Consider the following 16223-nt stretch of genomic DNA (forward strand, 5'->3'; position numbering starts at 1 on the left):
CTTTGGAAATACCTGTTTCCTTGATAGTATTCAGAAATATTTGCAATCAATTGCTCAGCTTTTTAAATTGTTTTTCATGGAAGAATTGATGTGAAACACTATTCTCATTGTAGCAAGTGTAGTTTTCCCAGTGTGCTCTGCTCTTGTGAATTTCATCTAAATTATTTTTCCCTTTGCTTTAAGTAACATTTAAGTTACTGTACTATTACAGTGCCAAGAGTTGGAAAATGAGAAAAGTTTGCATTCATTATTTTATCTGCTTTTTAGAAAGGGAATGGATCTTTCTCTCTCTTTTTTAAGTGTGTTTAAAAATTGGGCTTTTCTCTCCAGTATGTGACCTCAGCCAAAACTTAAAAATAGAAGAAAAATTCTCATTTATGATTCTACTAAAACTGCAATGATAAGCAGTTCCCTATTTGTTGTTTGTTCCCACATGGTTTATTCTCCATTTTTTTCATTATTCCTTAATATATATAAAGTAGAGGATGGCAGGTTTGATATAATGCCTTTGATTTGAAAAATATTTTCTTCAAAATAGTTGAAAGCTATTAAAAATGTACATATATGTACATTTTGTACCTACCGTCTATACTCTTTCTTTCCAGAAAATAAGGGCACTCTTATTTAGAAAATCAGAAATATCTAGTAACGTATGTCTTTCTCATTATTATTAGTTATAAATATTTTAAAGCAAGACTATCCCCAATAGTAATGATTGTCTTTAAGACACAATAACCAAACACAAAATAACAAGAAAATTAACACATAAATATAATGACACCGTTTATTCTTTATGACAGGCAGTGTTAATCCTTTTGTATACATTATCTAAAATAACTTGCAGAACTTATTTCAGTACTAAAAATCAGAAATCAGGGTTAAGAAATCTGCAAAAGGTTATATAAATATCAGCAGACACAGAAATACAACTCATATTTGACTCTAAGAGTTCTCCTTAAGCACTGGATTAGTCAGGGGTCCCCAGAAAGACAGAACTAATAGCATGGATGGACAGATAGATAGATGACAGACAGACAGACAGGTAGGTAGGTAGGTAGGTAGATAGATAGATAGATAGATAGATAGATAGATAGATAGACATACATGTAGAGATAGAGACGGGATTTATTAGGGAAATTAATCACATGATTATGGAGACTGAGAACTTCCACTACAGGCCATCTGCAAGCCAGAGACCCTGGGTTGCCGGTAGCATGGCTCAGTTTAAGGCTGAACGCCTGAGAACCTGGCAGGGCACTAATATAGATCCTGGAGTCCAAAGGCCAAAGAACCTAGAGCTCTGATGTTCAAGGGTAGGAGAAGAGTGTATCCAAGCTCCAGGAGATACAGAGAGCACAGTTCACCTTTCCTCTGTTTTTGCTGCTTCTGGGGTCTGCAGTCATTGAATGGTACCCAGCCACATTGAGGGCAGACAGTCCCTACTTACTCCACTCATACTTACACAAAATCTCTTCTGGAAGTGCCCTCACAGACACGCCCCTAAATAACACTTTACCAGTTCTCTGGCTATTTCTTAATCTAGTCAGATTGACACCTACAATTAACCACCACAAGTACTTTTTTTTTTAACTTTCCCACAATTAAACACCATTATTTGAAAGCAAATGGCTAACAGTGAAGGAATTCTGAAGATCAGTGCTTTAAGATCAACACTGATTGTCGCGTGGGAGAGAGTAGGAAGAACTAAGGGAAGAAAAGAAAGTGTTTAGATGCTGGGAGCAGCATATATGCAGAGTGGCTATGGTCTCCAATGAGTCACCTCTTCTACCCCTACATTATGCTTTATCTGCTGTATAAAAATAATTACATGTTTTGACTTAAAGAACTCTGAGTTCATCGTAACTCATACTTTCTTAAGATTGATGAGCTGGTATATCACAGCAACAGAACTATATCATATAGTTTATGAAATGCAGTGTGCTGGAGGAATCAAAGAGGGTCATTTTACCTCAGACCTAGAATTATTTTGGATAGTAAAAACCATTTAAGATAAATCACATGTGTGAAATACTATCAGTGTATGACACCGTAAATAATAAATAGATATATAGTGAAAAATAAATGAAGTTAACATAAGAATATAACAAAGGTGCAAAATATTTTGCAGCTTAAAAGTACATAAAACAGAAATAGGCATTTGATTATTTTTAATATGTTAAACACATATATACATTTGTTTTGAATAGTCAAGATATTCAGTAATACAAAATATGAACTAAAATATAAAAATTATATCATGAATTCTAAAGGCAATTTAATATACCAGAACTCTATATAAATGTGTATATGTACACCTATACATTTATAAATATATATTTCCATATTTCTATATAGACATACATTTATATGTGTACATAATAATTAAGCACTATTTATATACATATATAATTTAATTTAATGTACTCAATACATCTTGTTTTGCTACTCTATTTGGCCCTATTTGCTATATATACTATTTTCGGACTTTGCCTTATATGATATAAATATCCTCTTTAATGTTACTGATGGAAATTTATAGCAAATTCTCATAATATCTGTTTGCTATTTATTTTCTCAATATAAGTGAATTTTTCAAGCTAAGACACCACAAAAAGTGAACCAGTGTATGTGCATTGAATGTTTTCTCATACAGCTTCCTGAATAAATAGTCACCAAAAAATGTTACAAAAACAATCTGCCAAGCAAGGAACACTGTGCTTATTGCTTTTGGTTTAACGATTTGTAACTACTGTTTGCTTAAAAGTATAATTTATGTCTCTTCATAACATTAAAAAAGAAAAAAGAACAGTAAGGTGAGAGTTAAGAAAGAAGAGAGAAAGAGAATGAGAAAATACTTAGATGATTCAGAGATTTCTTGAGATTTTATTTGATGACTCTAATGACTAATGATGTTGAACTTCTTTTGTACATCACTTATCTTCTGTATGTCATCTTTAACAAAAAGTCTATTCAGACGTTTTGCCCAGTTTTTTTTTTTCTTATGAGTTTTAAAAGTTTATATTTTCCTGGTATAAATCCAGGAAAGTTATAATTTCCCAATATGTGTATCTCAGTCTGTGGCTTACCTTTTCATTCTATTAAGAGTGTCTTTGGCAAAGCACAAGTTTTGATTTTGCTAGACTCAAATATATCAATATTTTTCTTTTCAGAATTGTGCTGTCGGTGCCATACTTAAAGACTCTTGCTTAATCTAAGGTCACATAGGGTTTCTCCTATATTTTCTTCTATAAATATATCTTATATTTTTATACTTTTTATTAGAGTCTATGACCCACTTTGAGTTTTGTGTTTTCTTTCCTTTGAACTGTGAGGTATGTGTCAAGGTTCATGTGGTTTTACATGTGGACATCCATTTGTTCCACTATGATTTCTTCAAGACTCTTCATTCTCTATTGAGCTGCCTTTGTACCTTTGTTAAAAGTCACTTACTGTATTTGTGTGGGCACACTCTGTTGACTACTGTAACTTATTTGAAAATTATTTTGGCTCTTCTAGATCCTTTTTATCTTCATGTATGTTTTAAATTAACTTGATGATATCTGAAAGAAACCCTTCTGGGATTTTGACTGATTTGTTTAAATTTTGGAGAATTGACATTTTAATAATATCGATTGATCCAATCTCTACCCATAGAGTACCTCTTCATTTATTTAGCTCTTTGATTTCATTCATCAGGACTTTTTTGTTCTTTTCTTTTTTGTTGTTGTTAAGTATACAGCATCACAACCAACTGAATATGGGGATTTTTATTGAGATAAGTAGAAATTCACAGGCAGTAGTAAGAGGTAACACAAAGAGCTCCCATATGCATATTTTCCAGAGTGGCATTATTTTGTAAAACTATAGTAAAAAGTCACAACCAGAATATTAAGGGTAATCAAATTCACAGTTCTTATTCACACCATCCCAGTTTTACTACTATTTATTTATTTTTTTCATGTGTCTGTAGATTTGGTTCTGTAGTTGATCACTTGCGTATTTTTGTCCAACCACCATTTTGATGAAGATTCTGAAAAGCTGCATCATCACAAGGATCTCTTGTGTTAGTCTTTTATAGCTACATCCTCTTCTGTGGTCCCACCTCTGTTCCTCACCCCAACAACCTCTCAGTTGTTCTCTATTTTAAAAATAATATCATTTCGAAATGCCATATAGATGGAATCATAGAGTATGTATACCACTGGGATTTTAAAAATCATTCAGCATAATTTTCTGCAGTTTCATCCAAGTGTTGAACATATTAGTCATATATTTCTTTTTTATTACTGATATTTCATGGTATGTATGTACCACTGTTTGTTTAAGCATTTACCCAATGAAGGATATTGGTCCATTCTCAGTTATTAGCTCTCACAAATTAATCTAGTATGAACATTTATTTACAAATTTTTTGAGCATAATTTTCTTTTGAAAATGCTAAAGAGTATAAGTTCTGGTTACATGGAATTTGCTTGTTTAGTTTATTAAGAAACTGTCCAATATCAACTTTTAGTTTTTTTTTGTATGAGGTATAAGTAAGGTTTAGACTGATGTTCTTTTTTCTTTCTTTCTTTCTTATTTTTTGTATGGATGTCTCATTGCTCCAGCTCCAGCACCTGTTGTTGAAAAGGGTTTTCTTCCTCTAATGAACTGAATTTCTTTTGAAAATTTGTGAAAAATAAGAGGCGCTTATTTGTGTAGGTCTAATTTTAGGTACTCTACTCTGTTCCATTGATCTATGTATCTATCTATGCATCTATCACCGTCTTAGCTACTGTCACTGTATAATAAGGCTTAATATTGAATAGTGTCATATACTTTATTTTTCTTTGTCAAGGCTGTTTCAGCAATGCTAGATAGTATGATAAGCTTATCTATTTGTACAAGAAACTGGATGAGATCTTGATAGAAATAGTATTACGCTTATAGAACACTGAGAAAAAATGACACCTGTACTTTGTTGAGTCTTCCAATATATGAATACAGTATGTCTCTTCATTTATTCAATCTTATTTGATTTATTTCATCTATATTTGTTAACATTCAGCATATAAAATTTGTGCAAACATTTTAAAGTATATGCTTGAGATATTTCATTTCTTTTGAAATATTATGAATGACATTTTTAAAACTTTTTATATAATCGTTTACACAAAATGCAATTAATGTTTCTTTGTTGCTTTTGTAATCAGCAACCCTGATGAACTCACTTATTGGTTCTATTAGGCTTTTGTAGATTCCTTCAGATTTTCTATATCGCAACCGTGATATTGATTATACCAGTTTGTTTCCAACCTTTACACCTTTCTAATTATTTTTCTTGCCTTATTGCAGTGACTATAATCACTTTATGTTGTATAAGTACTATTTTGAATAATAGTGATGAGAGCAAACATCCTTGCATTGTTCTTGATTTGGGGGGCACACCCCATCTTTGACCTTTAATTATGTTAATAGCTGTAGCTTTTCTAGATGCTAATTATCAAGTTGAAATAATTCCCTACTAATTCTAACTTAGAGACGTTTTGTTCAGAATGGATGTTGAATTTTAAAAAATGCTTTTCATGTATCAGTTGATATTTTCACACAACATTTCTTTTCTAAACATTTGATATGGTGATTATACTGACTGATTTTTGAATTTTGAATCAGTCTGGCATCCTTGCAATAAACTACACTTTGTTCATGGTTCATAATTCCTTTTGTACATTGCTTGATTTGATTTTCCATTATATTTGAGGATATTTACTTCTATGTTTATGAGACATATTGTTCTATAGTTTTTCTTGATTTTTTTTTTTATGATACTCTCTATGGTTTTAGAATCATGACAATGCTGATGTCCTAAAATGAATTGGGAACTGTTCCTTTTCTTACATGTGTTGAAAAATATTTACATTTACCCAGTGAAGGATACTTACTCTGTTCTACAGAACTAAATGTACATACACATACAAGGGAGTAGTAGCTAAACTGGGAAAATGTGAATAAGATCTGTTGATTTTATTACGTCAATAGTCTTGTTGTGACTTTGTACTACAATGTGTATATGAAATGTGTATATGGGAGCTCTCTGTATTATTTCTTTCAGGGTATTGGTGTTAATACTGTTTTAAAAGTTTTTACACTGCTACAGTGATAAAACAGGAAACTATCTAGATTTCCTTTTAGAATATTCTAATTAAAACTTAATTCTTTTAATGATTAGAGAACCACCTGGATTAGCTATTCCATCTTGATTGAGTTTTAATAGTTCGTGGTTTTGAGTAATTGGTTTACTCCTAACTTAACACATAAGTATGTAAACATAAAGTTAACTATAGTATTCTCTTGACACCCTTTTAATAGCTGGAGTCAATTTGAAGGAACATACTTTTAAGCAATGTATTATTGTATTTGTGTGGGGGTGTGTATTTTATTCCAATTTCTTTCTTTTGATTGGTATATTTAGACTATTTCCATTTAAGGTAATTATTGAAATGTTAGCACTTAAGTCGCTTATTGTATTATTTGCTGGCTGTTTGGTTCCTCTGTTTCTAGTTCCTTTGTTTCTCTTGATTTATTTATAGTGTCTTTGAGTTTATCTCTTCGTATAGTTTTAGTGGTACTTACTCTGGATATTATAATTAAAACTGTGACACATCACAAACTAATAATATCAACTAATGAAAATCTCACTTCCATCTAGGTCCTTTTTGGTTCAATTTACATCTCTAATCCCATTTAATGTACATTTCCCACTTTCAAATATTATTGTCTTGAGTAGTAGATGGTAGTATAATTTTTGTTTCAATCATTAAATGTGATTTAAAATATTAAGGGAAAAAATCTATTTTATGCACCCACATTTCTGCTTTTACTGTTGTTTTTCTTTTCTGATACTTTAAGAGTTTTTCTCTCATTGTGTCCTGTCTTTATGAGTAACTTCCTTGAGCTAATCCTTAAAAGTAGGTTTGCTAGCTACACATATTTAAGTTTTTCTTCATATGTGAATGTCTATTTTACTTTTATTCATAAAGGAGCGTTTTTGAAGATGTAGAATTCACAATTGATAGGGTTGTTTTTTCTCTTGAAAAATATAGTGCCTCTTGTTCTGGACTCCACGATTTTGGATAGGCACTGTCATTTGATTTAGTGGTCCTCTCTAGGTAATGCATTGTTTCTCCCTGGTTGCCATCAAGATTTTTAATTTGTATTTGGTTTTCAAAGGTTTAATTATTATGTGACTTGGCATGGATTTCTTAGAATTTATCTCATTTGACATTCTACTTCTTGAATCTGTAGGTTTGTGTCTTTCATTGAATTTGGGAAATTTTCAACTATTATTACTTTGAATATGTTTTCATCCCTACTCTCTCCTAGTCTTTGGGAAATCTGATAATATACATGCCAAATTATTAGGTACAATCCCCCAAACCCCTTAGACTCTGCTGATGTTTTCAGTCTATTTTGTTTCTGCTATTCTGTAATTTCTATCTAGGTCTTTCATATAACTACTACCTATTTCTTTGCTGACATTTTTTTTTTATATTTTGAAGAAATTTTGTAATTGATTCTTGCAGGTTTTTTTTTTTTTTTTTTTCTTTTTAGCAGGCATGACTCTTTAGATTTAGCACGCAGGTACAGGCGTACATTTGTATCTGTGGTTCTGATAGAATTTTAATTTTTAAAGCCATTTCAGTGATATTGTGGCCTACTTTGTTTTACTGAGGTTCCTACCTGTCCCTGCTTGTGCTGCCTGACTTGGCAAAAGAAGTTTTTATAGGATGGGCTGTCTGGCATCTCTACCACAGGCAGAAGAGTCGCAGCCTGACTGGAACGATGAGGTTCTTGTTTTAGCACGTTTCTATGTGGTGTCCCTTCACCACCCTGACAGCTTTGATCAGGGCAGGGGCTTCTTAGGCTCAGAGAAGTTTCCCTTGTTGTTCTGCTTGTGATCTCTGAGTGATTTCTTTGCCAATGTCCTTCAGTCTTTCCAGTGTCTCTAAGCAAGAGAGGGAGTCTTAAGCTCACGTGGACAAAAAGACTTTCTGGGCTAAGTTGCTTATTGTGTCTGGATCCTCTTTGCTGGTGCTATCCAGCTACCAGTGTCTCCTGGAGAGCCAGGGGACACAAGCCAATGGAACCAAAGAGACTGCCTGGGCCAGGAGCTTGTTTTATCAGGGCCCCTCTTGCTGGTGCAGCATCTTTCCTTAGGTCATAGAGTCTTTGACTAAGTAGGGAAAAAGAGTGCTTCCCGTGACTGCTTATTATTAGTGGGGCTCATTGACTCCCCTTGTTTGTAATGTGAAGTTTGCTGGTGTTTTCAGATGGACTCTTGTAAAATCTGGGTGAGAAATGAGTCTATTTGGGCTGCCTTTTGTTGGTAGTTTGACCCAGAAAACTACATATCTGGGTCACTTTCTCCTAGAAATATATTTGTATGGCTTTGGCATAAGAGTAATTCTGATCTCATTAAATGAGCTGAAAATTATCCTTGTCTCACCTATTTTCTGGAAAAGATTTGTAGAATTAATATTATTTTATTCTTAAATGTTTGCTAGACATTTTAAGCCCAGATATTTCAGCTATTAATAGTATTTTCTCTGGTAGAAGGTATTTAACTTTAAATTAAATTTGTCTAAGACGTATGAGATTATTCAGGTTATGCATTTCAACCTGAATGAGTTATGAGAATTTATTTGTTTCAAGAAATTAGTCCATTTCAATTAAATTGTCAAAATTATGGGCATTTGATGTTTTGATATATTATCTTGTTATACTCAGTGTCTGTGGGGTCTGTAAGAGAGCCTTCCTGCTCTCCTTACTGTTTTACATAGTCTGAATTTTTATATATTCTTTTGTATTTATATTTCCTTTATATTGGTCAGAATTGCTGACAGACTTGTCAATATTACTTTTATTTTTCAAGGAACCAACTTTGCATTTTCTTGCTGTCCTGTAGTAGTTTTTCTTCTCTTTTCAATGTCATTAAATTTTTTTCTGATTTTTAAGAAAATTAATAGAACAACATTAGTTTTACAGAAATTGAGTAGATTATAAAGATGATTTCTATATAACCTCTGTACACAATGTTTCCGCTATTATTGTCTTTCACAGGATAAATTTGCCAAAATTGATTAACTAATACTGATACATTATTATTATTAATGAAAACCATAGTTTACATTAATATTTACATTTTGTGTTGTATAAATGCATGGATTTTGACAAATACGTAATGTCATGTATCTTCCATTACAGTATCATATAGAATAGTTACCCCACCCTAAAATCACCTGTACTTCAACTACTCATCCTTTTCTCCGTATCTCCCCCTCCAACTCAGAAAACACTGACATTTTTAGCATCAATATGGTTTTCATATTTTCCAGAATTTTAGATATTTTGAATCCTCCTGTATGTATTTCAGACTGGCTTATTTCACCTAGCAATAGCCACTTAAGATTCCTCCATGTCTTGTGTAGCTCAGTAGCTCATTTCTTTTTATTGCTGAGTAATATTTTATTGTATGAATATATTATAGAGTTTTAAATCAATTTGCCTGTTGAAGAACATTTGATTTCTTCCAATTTGGGGCATTTATGAATAAAACTGCTATAAATATTCATGTGCAAGATTTTGTATGGATGTATGTTTTCGACTCACCTGGGTAAATACTTAGGAACACAATTGATAGATTATAAGGTAAGACAATTTTAGTTCTGTAAGAAAATGTCTAGACTGTCACCTAAAGTGGCTGTACCATTTTGAATTCCCACCAGCAATGAATGAGAATTCCTGCTCTTTATTTTCATCAGCTTTCTTTATTTTCAACTTTGTTGAATTTTAGCCATTTTAATATGGTATATCATTGTTTTGATTTGAAAGTTCTTAATGACATATGATGTTGAGCATTTTTATATGCTTATTTGCCACCTGTTTATCTTCTCTGGTAAGGTTTCTGCTACGATCTTTTGTCCATTTATACATTAGATTGCTTGTTTTCTCATTGTTGCCTTTTTTTGTAAATTGTGGAGACAAGTCTTTTATTAGCTCTGAAGTTTGCAAATATTTTCTCCCGGTCTTGGAAAATATTGACTTGTCTTTTTGTTCTCTGGATAGTGTTTTTCACAGAGCAGAAATTTTTAATTTTAAACAAGAACAAAATCATTTTCTTCTTTCATGATCATGTTTTGATGTTACGTCTAAAAACTCATCAACAAACCTAAGGTCATATAGATTTTCTTCTAAGAAAATCTATCATCTTCTAGAAATGTTACAGGTTTGTGTTTTAAGTTTAGTTCTGTGACACATTTTGAGTTAATTTTTGTGAAAGGCATATAATCTGTGTCTAGATTCACTTTTCTTAAAGATGAAGTCCAGTTGTTCCAAAAGTATCTGTTGGAATAACTATCCTTTATCCTTTGAAATGCCTTTACCCTTTGTCAGTAATTTGATGGGTTTTTATGGATTGATGTCTGGAGTCTGTATTGTATTCTGTTCCATTGGTCTATTTGTCTATTTTTTTCACTGCCAATACTACACTTTATTATTTTCTTATTTGTGCCACAATTATGTTTAACCTTATAATCTATCTTCTTTCTCATAATGCGTAAGGTGAAATCTTGTATTATTTATTTCAGATCTTTCTTCTTTAATGTAATAACTATATTATGTTACTTTAAGAATTGTTTTAGATGCATCCCACACATTTTGATGCTGTATTTTCACTTTCATTTTGATAAAGATATGTTAAGCCTTCCTTGAGACACCCTCTCTGATCCATGAGATTTTTAAATCTATGTGTAGCTTAGTTTCCCAATAATTGAGGATTTTCCAGATATTTTTTGGCTACTTATTTCTTTTTTTTTTTTTTTATACTTTAAGTTCTAGGGTACATATGCACAACGTGCAGGTTTGTTACATATGTATACATGTGCCATGTTAGCATGCTGCACCCATTAACTCGTCAATTACATTAGGTATTTCTCCTAATGCTATCCCTCCCCCCTCCCTCCTCCCCACAATAGGCACCAGTGTGTGATGTTCCCCTTTCTGTGTCCAAGTGATCTCATTGTTCAATTCCCACCTATGAGTGAGAACATGCGGTGTTTGGTTTTCTGTTCTTGCGATAGTTTGCTGAGAATGATGGTTTCCAGCTGCTTATTTCTAGTTCTATTATAGTCACAAAACATATTGTAGTCTCAAAACACACTTTGTAGCTATAATAGAACTAGAAATAAGTAGCAGAAAAATATCTTCTTTAAAAAATATTGGCAGGCATGGTGGCTCATGCCTATAATCCCAGCACTTTGGGATGCCAAGGTGGGAGGATCACTTGAGTCCAGGAGTTTGAGACCAGCCTAGGCAGCATAGTGAGACCCCATATGTACAAAAAAAAAAGAAAAAAAGAAAAGAAAAGAAAGAAAAAAATTAGCCAGGTGTAGTTGTGTGCACCTGGACGATTGCTTGAGCCTAGGAGTTCAAGGTTACAGTGAGCTCTGATTGTATGACTATATTCTGCCTGGGTAACAGGAGACCCTGTCTCTGGGGAAAAAAAAAAAAAAATTGCTAAGGCTTTTTAAAAAAATAGCCACAATATGGTCTATTTTAGTGAATGTTTCACATGCATTTGAGAAAAATGTGTTTCCTGCTTTTGTTGGGTAGAGTCTTCCATAAATATCAGTTCGATCAGATAAGTTGAGTGCTTTTCAGAGCTTCTGTATCCTTATTTATCTTCTAAATATTTATTATGTTAATTAACAAGAGAAGAGGATGAATATTCTGTTTATTTATTGGGGTATTTTTTTAATCTTTTTTTTTGAGACAGTGTCTTGGTCTGTTGCTCAGGCTGGAGTGCGGTGGCACAATCTTGGCTCACTGCAACCCTCGCCTCCTGGGTTCAAGCGATTCTCTTGTCTCAGCCTCCTGAGTAGCAGGCAATTCTCCTGTCTCAGCCTCCCAAGTAGCTGAAATTACAGGTGTGCACCACCATGCCTGGCTAATTTTTGTATTTTTTCTAGAGATAGGGTTTCACCATGTTGGCCAGGCTGGTCTTCAACTACTAACCTCAGTTGATCCACCTGCCTCAGACTCCCAAAGTACTGGGATTACAGGCGTGAGCCACGGTGCCCAGCCTGGAGTTCATATCTTATATCTTCATCTGTACTGCTGTCTTTGGGGAAAATTGCTTCTATTTTATCTTTTATGCTTAAGTCTCAGCCAGTGTCTTCTACATTGGCACAGAGTAAATTTTTATTCAATGCACTTTGTATGAAAAATGTCTTAATTTATGCACAGTTTACTTTGGAAAACTATATAAATGACCCCGGAGATCCTGACTGGCAAAGATGCACTTTTACCCAATAACATTATGGTTTTATACATGCATGTGAAATGGATGAGACAAAGTAGTAAATTAGAAATTAACCTCGAACATTTTTTAGAAATATAATAAAATCAGGTTTCATTGTACAATATATTTTGCAACTCATAGTAACCATATGACCATTTTTAAATTACTTAAGCCTCTCCAGAAAACTCAAAGCACTATCCAAATTTTTATCCGAAATGAGTGAATAAATGCCTCACTACATGCATTTGTATTTTAAGGAGGCAATATCATACATATTTTTCTCTACAATTATACTACCTCCATCTTGCTTATCCAAATTACACAAATATATTTTAATGCATATTTATTTTTGTCCTTTAAACTAGTAGATGTACTGAATTGTATAGTATAAAATAGAAAGCAAATGTAGAATATTAGTTCTGATTAGAATATACTCGTCAATTTGTCCATCCCCTTCCATGTGGCTATATAGAAAAACATTATAATTACAAAATCTCTGTTTCAGTAGAGTAGTTACCTAAAGGTTGTATTAATAGTAACCGGGTTCTCAACAGCTAATGCAATAAATGTCCTCTCTTTCATGTTGCCACTGGGAGTTTATATGTGGATTTTAGGCATTTGAATGCTGTAAGAAATCACATTTGGTAATACCTGAATCAGCAGTGGGCTTTAACAGAACCACACGTAAAGTTGCTTTAATTTGCCATCTTACACATTAACAGAGGTCAAGTCAGGTGGTAATATTTTACAGAATGGTATATTTTGCAGTCATCTCATTATTAGATGTGTCTCATTTAAGATTCTTAAAGTAGCTTGGCTTTTTTCTAGGCTGTTACTCTTTGCTGTTTCACCGTCTTTGATTATTCTTCCCTCTGCATGTATTGAAATGAAATGCCTCAAGGACACCGTGATGGTAACACTGAGCAACATTGTTTTCTATATCTTGGGGAGGATATTGTTAGACCACTAGGCAAAATAGAAAGGTGGATTTAATTTGCATCAAATAAATATATTAAAGTTAAATGAATCAAAGATGCAAATACGTATTAACATCCAGCTAAGAATGCTTAGGAATTGTTTTACTTCTAAGTATTCAATCCCATCACCTCTACAGAAAGAAGTGTGGCAATCTCTTCTCCAGCAGGGCATGTGTCCTGTCAAAACATTGTTACTTTGGATACAAGGTCAGAATGTAAAACACATGTCAAGGCCGTTGCTTCCTGCTCCTCTGTGTAGTGTAGCAAGTTGTAAGCATAATATTTTCCTGATTCATCTTCCTTAGACAAAATAAGTACTCCTTGGTTTCTATGATTTAAACAAAAGGAAAATAAGAAAGAAAGTATTGTTTTGAAGGGAAGCCTTTTAAAAAAGTAATTAAATAAAATTTTCCCTTATAAATTTCAGTGTGCCAAAAATATTTCCATGAACTGAATATTTACTACATTTGGATATTATATCATTTTTCTGCAAGCATTATATGCACAGGCTTAAAGATCAAGTCCTTTTTCTAAAAACCGCATTAGATAATTTAAATTACCAATTCTGCAACAACCAAAAATCATGCAATCAGCAGCACTATTTAGACTTATTAATAATCTAGATGATAAATCTAATCAATTAAAATTTCCATGATCAGTTGTGATTTTCCAAGATTAATACCAGTATTTGCTCATCTTTTCAAGCTCTCTTATTGTGAAGTAAGACATTTATTTCTGTAATATGACTTTTTTTCGCAATGATATAAACTGAAGTTTGAGTAAACCTCTTAGATTATATTTGAGAGACGTGTTTGAAAGGAGCCTTCATATGTAAATTATTTGGGATTTCTTGTTCTGAATAGCAAGAAAATCATATTTTCTGTGACTCAAACAATTGTGCCTCCATATTCATGGGTTCTGCATTTGTGGATTCAACCAATCACAGACTAAAAATTTTTTTAAATAAATTGCACTTGTACCGAACACGTACAGGCATTTTCTTGTCATTATTCCATAAACAATTCAGTATAACAACCATATATTTAGCATTAAATTTTATAGGTAATCAAGATAATTTAGAGCATATGGGAAGATGTGTGTAGGTTTTATGCAAACGCTGTCATTTTATGTCAATGACTTATATCAATACCACAGATTTTGGTATCCAAGTGATATACTGGAACCAATTTTCCATGGATACCAAGGGATGACTGCAATTATATTTCTTCAAGTATATGAACACATTCTACTTTTTGATTTTTAATTCAAATTGATTATTGCAAATCAATTGCCTACATATACATCACTAGGTAACTACAAATGGGATGGGTTTATCTTTCATATCAGAGAACGTATGAATCATTAATAAATATTTTCTTACATAATTCGTTGTCAGACTTCATTAGCTAACTACTGTGTCAAAGTACCAAGGTATTGAAAACCAAATTAATTTTACATTTAATTATTGTATTCTAACATCTATTGATTTTCATTCATTCACTCATTCATTACAAAATTATTTTGCAAATAAATAAATGAATGATTTTCCTTCTCAAGACCTTCCATATCCTTCAATATTAATATTAGAGAAAAACTAAATGAAAATAGATAATGTTGAACAGTATACGACCTGAAGCTAAATGATCTATTGCTGAATTCGCAGGTATTAACAGCAAAATTTCAATTTACAAAGATTAGAGAGAGCTTAAAATATTTTTGAAAATCACAGATCTCTTCCATAAGGAAAGGTAATTGAACATAAAATTTAGAAGAGGGAAAAAAGTCTATGAAGTAAAATCACCATATAATAAGATAAAAGACAACAAAACAGGAAAAAATTCTATGAACTAGATGTGGAACAAAGACATTATGGTGAATAGGCAGAATATAATATGGGCACTAAACCCATATTTACAAAGAATGAGATAGCTACAACCATTAAACATTAGAAATACATTTTCCCTTACTATTAATAAAAGAGTAGACATAAAACCACAATAAACTATTTTACCTGTGAGACTGGAAAGTATCAATAGAAATATCAATACCCATTTAGGAAATGGAGGATGAGGGAATGAACAATCTGTATGATTTAGATTGTAAATTAGAAAAACTTTGTCATATAAATTTATCTTATCCTATCAAAAGCTTTTAAATTGTCTTCATTATCAATGCAAATGCCCATCAATGATAGACTGGATAAATAAAATGTCAACATATACACCATGGAATACTATGCAGCCATAGAAAGGAGTGAGATCATGTCCTTTGCAGGGACATGGATGGAGCTGGAAGCCTTTATCCTCTGCAAACTAACGCAGGAACAGAAAACCAAACACTGCATATTGAATAATGAGAACATATCTACACAGGGAGGGGAAAAACACACACTGGGGCCTGTTAGGTGGTGGGATTGGGGGAGGGAGATCATTAGGAAAAATAGCTAATGCATGCTGAACTTAATACCTAGGTGATGGGTCGATAGGTGCGGTGCAGCAAAGCACCATGGCACATGTTTACCTGTGTAACATACTTGCACATCCTGAACATGTACCCTGGAACTTAAAATAAAAATAAAAAAGTAAAAATTAAAAAAAGTTTAATAAATAAAGATGGAGCAAAATATAAAGAACCCTGAATACAGAGCTAATTTACAGTTAGGGAAGGTAGGATAAAGAGTTATTGATAATGGTCAAAATTTATTTTTAAATAAATTTAAAACTTGGTATTTGTGTAAGTTGAAGGATTGTGTTATAGCATATATTTCTTACAATATATAAAACATTACAGTAAATATTAACATTAAATAATTCCAACTGATAATTTTAATTAGTTCTTAATTTACAAAGAAACTACAATTGATCAAAGCTACAGTAAAGATGCCTAGGCACTTACAACCACAGATAAAC

This window comes from Macaca mulatta, chromosome 18 (genome assembly GCF_049350105.2).
Source record: "Macaca mulatta isolate MMU2019108-1 chromosome 18, T2T-MMU8v2.0, whole genome shotgun sequence".
Classification (NCBI taxonomy): domain Eukaryota; kingdom Metazoa; phylum Chordata; class Mammalia; order Primates; family Cercopithecidae; genus Macaca; species Macaca mulatta.